Below are 9913 nucleotides of genomic sequence, written 5' to 3' on the forward strand. Positions count from 1 at the left end.
TACATTCATCATTACATTTTATGGTGAGGCCTTAGTTAAAGGTGAGATTAAGGATAAGTGTTAGGGAAACAGAAGTTTACAGTACCTTCAGAGGAAATTAATTTCCAGGAATGTATTCTAAAATGAGGGATACATAACTGTATGTGTTCATGCTATGAGTGCAACAATATGGGCTTCAGTTGACTCTCCAAGAGATTTTAGATTTTTTTTTTAATCAAAGAAACAAACTATGACAGCAGCTACTTTTCTCCCACGTTTATCAGATGTGTAAATATGGTGCCCTGTGGTGTTTGGTCATTTGATCCACCACTATTTTATATTGAAATATCTCCTAAGCGATTGGATGTTGACCATTTGATACAAAAATCTATGGTCCCGGTGGATAAATCCTAATGTTTTCGTGCCACATTTCTAGCATCATCATATGATTGACAATTTTTTACTTGAATCAAACACCTCAACACGTGTTGCATGGATTGCAATGAAATTTGAAGCAGATATTCAAGACCCTCAAAGTCTGGGTCCTGAATCTGACTCTGGTGATCATGTAACTTTTCATCAAGTGTCACCATGAGGCTATTCAGGCTTTAAATAGAATGTTAAATTTAGTTCATTTTTATCGTTTTCACTAACCCTGAACCTAATCAAGCAAGCACTGCCCTAAAGCAACAGTGCTAAGGAAAAACCTTCAGCAGAACGTGGCAAATAGGGTGAGGGGGACTCATCTGCTTGTGGCTGACAGTGTGGTGAGATGGAAAAAGATGGGAGGCAGAAGAGACAGACGGATACACATGATACATGTAGATAGTGCATGATACATACCTAATTGACAGTAGATAAAGAATGGATAAAATGAAGGGAGTCTACAGTCAAAGTTAATTATTGAACAGCTTCAGGGTTTGATTGAACAGTCAGAGGTTAACAAAATGTCTTTATATCCGTTAGTCATACCTGGTTTATCCTGTAGAGGGTTGCAGGGAGCTGAACCTCATTCTAGCTGACACTAGGCGAGAGGCAGGGTATACCATGAACCGGACACCATCACAGAACCAATACCAGTTAACCCATCAGGCATGTTTTTAAACTGTGGGGGGTAGCCAGAGCGCCAAGTGGAAACCCATACAGGCATTGCCATATTGCTACAACTGCTGCACCACCAGGCTGTATTTAAATAGAGTTAAAACACTAATGTTTTGACAAGGAAAATGCTGCTTAGATCAGAATATTCCTTTTATGAATGAAAGCAAAAGGAATCATTATTTTTCAGGTAACAATCGAGACCTCATACTTGTGGCACTCTGTTTACTTCATGACTTGCCTCGCTGTAGACCCTTGTGTTCTCCAAGTGTTGATGCATGCAATTAAAAAAGAATGTTCACAATTTTGATGTGATGTTCAGAGCTCAAACACTTAAAACAGAATGTACAGAGTTTAAAAATATTTAACAGTGTATGCAGACTTTAAACGGAATTCAAAATTATTGATCAGTGCATCTCCACAGCATGGAGATTACTAACAGTTACTTATGAGTGTGAAACTTGTAAACTTACACAACTTCGGCAGAAAGATTAGGAATTCTATAACTGGACGGACACCTGGATGTCAGGGTCACTTCTAGTGCATAACTGTCCACAAACAGTGAAAGCAAGAGGGGGCTTGTCCTGTGTCACGTGACTAAATCACCACAGATCATTAATGGAGCACTGGGCTACAGTGTGGAGTGTCACAGAGTGGATGACATCAGATGGGGTGGACAGGTTCAGGGTTTTAATCTGTTTAATCACTGTACAGAGTCTGAATAAAGTTTAAAACGAATGTCAGGAGTTTGGATTAAACATGCACGAGTGTAGATGGCTCAAAAGAGGCTAGAGTTTGAGAGAGAGAATTGAGAGATTGGATAAAATGTTCAGTGTTTTAAAAAGATGTTCAGATTTTAAACAGAATGCTATTCGAAATGGAAATTGCTTCACCAAAACGCTAAGAGATTTTAAAGGATATTCAGAGTTTAACTGCAGGTTCAGATTTAAACAGTTTAAACAGAATTTCCAGAACTGAAGCAAGAATGTTTACATTTCCAAAAGAAAGTAAAGAATGAATAAAAATTCCTTGGGCTGGAAAATATCTCTTGCATTGAATAGAAAAGACTTGACCTCTAACACCATTCAGTGCTGATGTGTGTTTTTTGTTCGTCTTCTCTGGCATTTATTGTATGTTTGTACCATGAATTTTGTCCTTGGGAGGCATAATTTGTCAAGCATACATTTATCAAGTCATTCATTTTCAGTTTTACTGTGCACTCCAATTGTGTTTGTATGACTGTGGTTGTGTATATGTTTGTGTGTGTGTTTTTGTGTCAGAGTACTGCATCCAGAGCCAGTTGGCAAAGAGTGAACGAAATCTGGCACGCTAAAGTCATCAGATGTGAGTCAGCTGTGCTTTGTGTATCATCTGTACTTGTGCACACAAGTATGAGTGTGTTCATGTACATGTGAATGTTTCTGTGTTGGTGCAAGTGTGAGTGAATATAGATGCATGATGTGTATGTATGCGAAACTGTGTCTGCCCACCTGTGCTGGTGCATGTGCCAATATGTATGTATGTATGTAAATCCACATTTGCATATTTTCGTCTGTGTAGCTTTATCAGCCTGCACATGCTGGTTGTGTTTGAGGAAGTTTTTTTTCTCTCAAATCTGCTAACTGTGTGTGTGTACAGTATGTACATGTATACATGTGCTCTCTACTGATGCAGTTATTCCTCCGGACTCTGCACCTTGGGGTGTCAACAGAGAGGACGGCTGCGTTTCATTTGTGTGTCTTTTTCTGAGTGTCAGAGCCCCCTGAGGAGCTTATAGTGCTTGCTGTCCTGCAAAAAATCAGTCTACATTTCTCAGAAGAGTCGCAAAAATCTTCAGTTGCCTCTGGACAAGACAGACAAATAATGAGGCATCTTCTGTCACGCTCCCACATATGCAGTGTGTCACATTTAAATAAACCCTATGCGACGGCATCACAGACGCTCTGACTTGTTTGAGCTCCTGGCAGAAGATTTCATGTTGTATGTACATTCGCATATTTGTTCGTAGCATAGAATTTTGTGAGGAAATTAATAGTAAAATGACACCAAACTGAAAATTGTTACAACAATGCAACAAGAAGCCTTACAAACCATGTTTTCAAATCATTCGCCACTTCCAGTTTACAATGGTTATCCTTGGCCAGTAAGATGAAAAGATTGCAAGCTTCAGTTACTGATATATGGGAGACTTTGCATACAATAACTGCTGCCTGGGTAATTCACCAGCCAAAACATTATGGGAAAGTGGCAAAGAGAAAGAGACTGCTGAAAAAAACTCATATTGACTAGCAAGGACCACACCATCAATTTGACGCTTGATCACTTATTGGATGCGTATGAGTGTCATGCTGATGAAGACTGAGCTGAATTGTAGCATTTTGGGCAAAGGTTTAGCCAGGGATCAACAGCAGACCCTGGGTCAGCAGACCCCCCCCCCCAAAAAAATGTCTGGTTTATATACGGTGTTCTAGAGATCTGAAACAACCGAGCGGTTTGAATCTAGTTTGAAGTACATGAGAGGCATTGCATTTTCCACTTTACAGGTTTGGTTTCTTTTGAGTGAATAGACAAGACATTCTTCAGAGAAGGAGGGTGGTCGGATAAAGGATATGGTAGGGCTACAGTAGGATGGTGACGCAAATTGAACTCGGTCAATGATGCAATGAACTGCACTGAATGAAGGAGGGTCAACAAAACATGGATTCTAGAGTGCAAGATAGAGGTTGAGACGTGATTGGGATAGGAGGACAGATGTCAGTGGAAAATGATCATAATTAATAAATTATGTTGAGGAGGTATCATGGGTATTTGGAGCCCCAGATGGAGGTGAGCAATATGAGATGGAGCTGGACAATGTAGCTAACTTGAGTGGTAGAAAAGAGGGAATCTACTATAGAGGGAGTGAAGGGAGTCAGCAATAGAGTTGCAGTAGCACAGGAAGTGTTCGGCATGGAGGATGACCTGGCTGGTGACTAGCCACCACATGAAGCACTGCACAAGAGGCATGACCGCAGGAGAGTAGCTTCAACCTAACTTAATATGATGATGAGTGTGAGGTTATCAGAGTGAAAGAGGATTGATTTTTACTTGACTATTTATGGCTCCATGAGATAGTGAAAGTAATGATTTCCACCAGAGCGCTAGAGATGATGCTTGATGTTTTGGAGCTGGGGATATGTTGATGTAGGAAATGAGGAAAGGAATGGAGCAAACCTGGCGACCTTAGTGGAGCAGCAGGAAGCGTGGTGACGTCATACTTGGTAGGACTGTTGCAGTTCATCATGTGTTGAAAGCTCCAGGAGTTGTTCAAATGTTGAAATAGTTTAGCTTTCCGATTGGAGATTTCGTGTTGAGGGAGATCTGTCGGAGTCTTGGAGCGTGAAGAGCTTTTCCGGGGGCGTTGAGAGAGTGATAGCACATATCCAGAGATCATATCCCAATACTATATATAGTGGGTGTGACGACAGGCACTTACCTTCACCAGAAACTAGTCCAGCCATGTTGCCTGGTGGCTCAGTCGCAAACTTTCTCTTTTATAACGAAAACATTTCAATGAAAAGTGTTTCTCAAAACATTTGAGGTGAGAAATAATCTATGCAGATGCTAAATCTGTCCTGACTTTAGTTTAATAACAGCTAGTTAAGAGGTTCAATGAAAGTTTGATGAGGCATCTAACCTCCACTTGACAGACCTAGCATAAAGTAGTCGAAACATCAAATTTATGCAAATGAGGCATGGGCAACTGACTGGAAACACTACGGCTCATCGCTCAAAACACACCACACAATGCTACCAGAATGCAAAGCGGGACGTTTCACATAGGCGATGAATGTAAAGCGTCCTGTGGACAAGTACCATGAGTTCATTTCACTGGACACTTGCCTGCTTCAGACTTCAATGTTTTTTCTCTTTTTAAATCTTTTTCAAACTGGGCGGAGCTATGGGTAGCGTGGTGACGTCATGATCTGCCGCACAGCAGGAGTCAGCTGGAGCGAAGATTGTTGTGGTTTATCAGGTGATCTAAACTCCAGAAGTTTGCCAGAAGTTGAAAAATTTTGCCTTTGTTGTCGGCGCTGTGGCAGGTGAAGACTTTCTCTTAGTCCTCTCTGAAGACCCACGAAGGTCCCGTGGGAGATTTCGTGTGGAGGGACATGGCCTGGAGATCTGAGAGGAAGCGCGCCGATCGTTTCTGGATGCGGCGACTTCTCTGGAGGTTCGCCTGCTTCAGACGTCAACACTGGACCGAGTGGAAGTTGAGGAGGAAGTAATTGCATTTTGGACTTAACTGAGAAGAGTCTCCATGGTTGTACCTGCTAGATGAGGGCGAGCGATCGGATGAGGACTTCTGACTGGACTCGTCTCTTCGGGACAGGTGGACGCAGTTAACAGCATTTCTGGCGATCTCCTCGTCTTCCGGGCCTCGATGTGGATTAGGCTGATGGACATGGAGAACATCTGGGCGGACGTTCCCTCATCGAAAGGGGCAGGCGGGAGAGAGATCCATGGTAAGTCAAAGTTTTCTAAAACTTTCAGACTGGCAACGTGGCTTAGCAGTGCTGTGTGTTTCTCTATGCAGGGAGAATGGACTTGTCAGAAGGAGCAGTGGTTTATGTAGACATTAACAGGAAGTGGAGTGATTGAAGTGAAGGTGTGGTTCTGCTCTTGAACTTCAGCGGAAGATTTTTTTTTTTTTTCATTTAAGAAAGTACTATGGTGTGGTAAAACCAAAATGTAGCTTTTTGTCCATCAGACTTAGATGCTATGTTTGGCAAACATCAACAATCAAAACAATCATTGGACTGCAAGTTGCTGTGAAGCATGGCGGTGGCAGCATCATGATGATAGGATGTTTCTTAGCAGCAGGCCCAGGAAGGCTTATGATAGCAGAGGGTGAAATGATTGCACCAAAGTATAGGGAAAACCCGGCTGGAGGACACCCTGATATAGTCTGCAAGAGAACTGCAATTTGAGGGAGCGTTGTCTTCCAGCAAGACAATGATGAAGCATACAGCCAAAGCTACACAGAAATGGTTTAAAGACAACAAAGTGAATGTTCTGGAGTGGTTGAGTCAGAGCCCAGATCTCAGTTCAATTAAGAATTTGTAGCTGGACTTAAAATAGGTTGTTTTTTCACCATGGCTGTGTAACCTGACAGAGTTTGATCAGTTTCACAAAGAAAAATGTGGTAAAATTGCAGTGTCCAGATGTGCAAAGCTGATTGAGATCTACAGTATCCACACAACCCAGTGCTGTAATTGGAGCAAGAAGTGCTTCTAGTAAATACTGAATTGAAGGGTTTGAGTGCTTATGCTGCTTAAGATAATGGATGGATGTTTAAAATGGCATTACTTTGTCAAAATCTGTTCTCACTTTTAAACGAAATACAATTTTTTTTGTACATTTTTGTCACTAAACTAAATGAATCATAATACAATTCTGAAAAGCAATAAAGGGGGAAAACATTTAAAGGGGGTGAATACTTTTTTGGCACTGTACAAAGCTGATGCTCACTACATGTTGTTCAATGTTAACTACCCTGCTTTTGAGTGTTAATTTTTGTTAGTAATTTATTGCTGGGCAAAGCTGAGTTTTGTTTTGCTTTTACAGGATACATTTGTCACTATATGTAGGAAATTATATTAAAGACAATATCTTGTGCTGGAGTGCTATTGGGGCAACACACATGTACATACACAAAGGACTCAGATGTATTATAGTTGCTGCATTTATGAGTATGTCTCTCTCTTACTGGTGTGTCATGAAGCGTGGACCAGCTTGCTGCCCCCAGCTGCTCTAGAACGTTCCTTGTATGATGCAAAAGTCCACTTTCTGATGGTCTGACGTTGTGACACACCTCTCGCAGGTGACATGAGATTTCAGGGTTTGGATCGTTGCTATGTTTCACTTCCTGCTTGAGTTGCTCCGGCAGGGTTCACTGTCCAAGGTGCTGAATCTTTTCCCTTAAGCTGTCCAATCTGATTTCATTTTTTTAATTTATCGAGTCTTTAATTTTCTACCCTTTCCTCTGCAAATTTTTTTTTTTTTACCACACATCAAATATCTTAGCTAATAGGTGTGTGTTAAGCTTGTTGTCTGATTATATTTAGCAGGTTCATCTCTCGGCAGGTAGTTTCACTCGACCAGCTTTAGCTCTGCATGAAGGAACTTCTTTGAAGTCATAGAAATCAGTACAGGTCAAAATTGTGTTTCATCAGGTAGTTTTGCTTTGTTTCTGCTTCTATTTTATGTTGTCCCAATCTGCAAAGCATTAGCAAAAAACAGAATAAACACCAAGCAAACCAATATTTTGATGAATTGATGGAAGAAAAAAAAATCCTATAGAATTCTCTCAATGTCCAGGCAAGAAATACCTCCTTTATTTAAATGCAAAATTATTAGGCAACATAGAAGTGCAAATGCTTTCTTGATTTATCAAAGTATTGTGTGCATTTTGTTAAAAGGTAATTTTTTTCAGTGTTTGCTCATGAACCCAAGACGCTCCAGAATTTTTTCCCCCCACCAAAATGTTTTTTTTTTCTTAATTCCAAAACAATGTTTCCTCATCCATCTATAAATATTCATCACAGAGTAAAATTAGAAAAGTGCTCTTTGTGAGCGTATGCGAGTGTGTGTTTGATGTGAGCAATATTCTACTTCAAGAAACAGCCATTGGTGTGTGAGAGAGGACCCTGCGTGTGTGTGTGTGTTCAGAAGGCTCTCATTGGAATGAATTATTTAACGGAGAGTCTCCTTTACTTATCCACGGTCCACTGGCCGCAGGCATGTACCGTTCTGCTCCCAACGACACAAGAGACTACCCTAATTCACCCTCCACCCTTCTGCAGTATGCCCCCCATCTCACCCTATAACCCCACCCTAACATTTCCCAGCAAGCTCAAGTGGTCCACTGCAGATGTCCTCTCTTCAAATCTTTGCTTTTTGTCACACAGGATCCCCATAACTACTGATCATAGCCCAGCAAGGAAGAAGACAGCAGAATCTGAAGAGAGATTTATGTTGGGCAAGAAAGGTCAGAAACCAAATTATGTAACAGAGCTATGTTTATATTTTCCCAAAATTGAAAAGAAGCATGAAATGATTTCCTGTAGACACAAAAGCTGTGACAAGTCTGTCGTCCTGCTATCCAGGAGTTGGATGCTAACATTTGGCGTCAACAGTGAAGAATCATGTAAAATATTCATCCATGTGGCAGGCTTAATAATGTATTATCCCACAATTTACCACCCAGAGCTTTGCTGCACTCCGCTTTGCTCTGACTGCCTCCAAGCACTTGAAGTCCAATCATTCAAGAAAGATCCACAGCTTTAAAATGTCAAACTTGCACCATTACAAATTCAGATTAAAGTGGCTGCAGCTTTTCTAGAAGCACCCAATTTGGGAGTTTTTGTGAATCCCATTACGTCAAAGGAAACATCTTTGTTTAGGAGGAATGAGAAGTTTAACATGAACCAGATTATAGAAGAACGCAGTGTTGTCAGGCTTGTTTACTACTTCATTCCCTGGTAAAAGTTTGAAGGGCAATTCAATAAGTTGGGGTAGAGCCTGTTAGGAAAATTACATGCATCACACAAATACAGCCCAAATATAGCTGGAGTAGCTGGTAGATCACAGGCTGATCTCTTCATTCTGTGACTGCCAGGCACTGATGTGACCCTGTCAGGCTGCAGACTGAAACTGATGGGATACTGTGTGTGTCTGTGGTTCGGCTGCTGCTGCTGCATCTCTATATTTATAGCCCATCCATCCTATAATCCGCATGTAGTGAGATCCGGGCTGCTAAGTGCATATATGAACTCACATAAACATGCTCACACTTTGTCGCTATCTCAGCCTCTCTCTTTCTCTGTTTCATGCTCTCACTTCCTCAGGTTGCAGGTGTAATCTTCCTCTCCTCCTCTCGAACACACACACACACACACACACACACACACACACACACACACACACACACACACACACTCATGCACACACTAATGTGTATTTGCTCATTGAGTATACACAGATAGGGATTAAGTGTGAGCAGCTGAGTTGTTGGGAGCCACAGGGTGGGCCAACTCACAGCCATAGTCACACGCCAATGTGACTCTAGGGCGAAAGGGCTGTGTGATGCGCCTTCACCACCCTGAACTTTCAGTGAGTGTGTGTTTGAGTGGGAGAGCTGACAGGCACATTCAGACTCACCCATGACCTTTAATCAACGGAGGGGAAAAGGGAGACATCACAAAAAGTGAGGAGCATCAAAAGAACATGCTGGGCTTTTGCAGTGAACATGAAGTTTGTGCCATTTGGAGTTTTATTGCACCTGGTTTACGTCTGTGGCATGATTCTGTGTACTCATTGTTTTTTAAAATCAGATTTCAGACTGATGCCTGTTGGAGCAAATGATACACTGAACTTACCTTATGTCCTCACTGGCTTGAAATAATCATTTTCCAATGAAATGATAGTTGATAAATGCATCCACAGATATACTGCTGTCAGCCTAGTTGCCACACCTGCACAGCAAATAATCAAAATGTTTAACAAAGTACTACTCCCAACAGAATTATAAAGAGCTTCACAATTAAGAGACATAAAAGACCAAGTCAGCAACACAGAATGAATAAATCCATACAAATGAATATCTTCTGTGGGTAATGTTTGTACTTTGTCAGATATAAATCAGTCATTCAAATATCAACGTGACAGTATCCACATGTATCAAACACTAACCTTGACTTACAGTCCATATGTATATTTGCAGTGAATCTAAGAGTTTTATGGGCCGACTCACATCAAGACCCCAACAAAAAGAGAATCACCATCTGGTACTTTC

Source organism: Amphiprion ocellaris, chromosome 13 (assembly GCF_022539595.1).
Source record: "Amphiprion ocellaris isolate individual 3 ecotype Okinawa chromosome 13, ASM2253959v1, whole genome shotgun sequence".
Taxonomy (NCBI): domain Eukaryota; kingdom Metazoa; phylum Chordata; class Actinopteri; family Pomacentridae; genus Amphiprion; species Amphiprion ocellaris.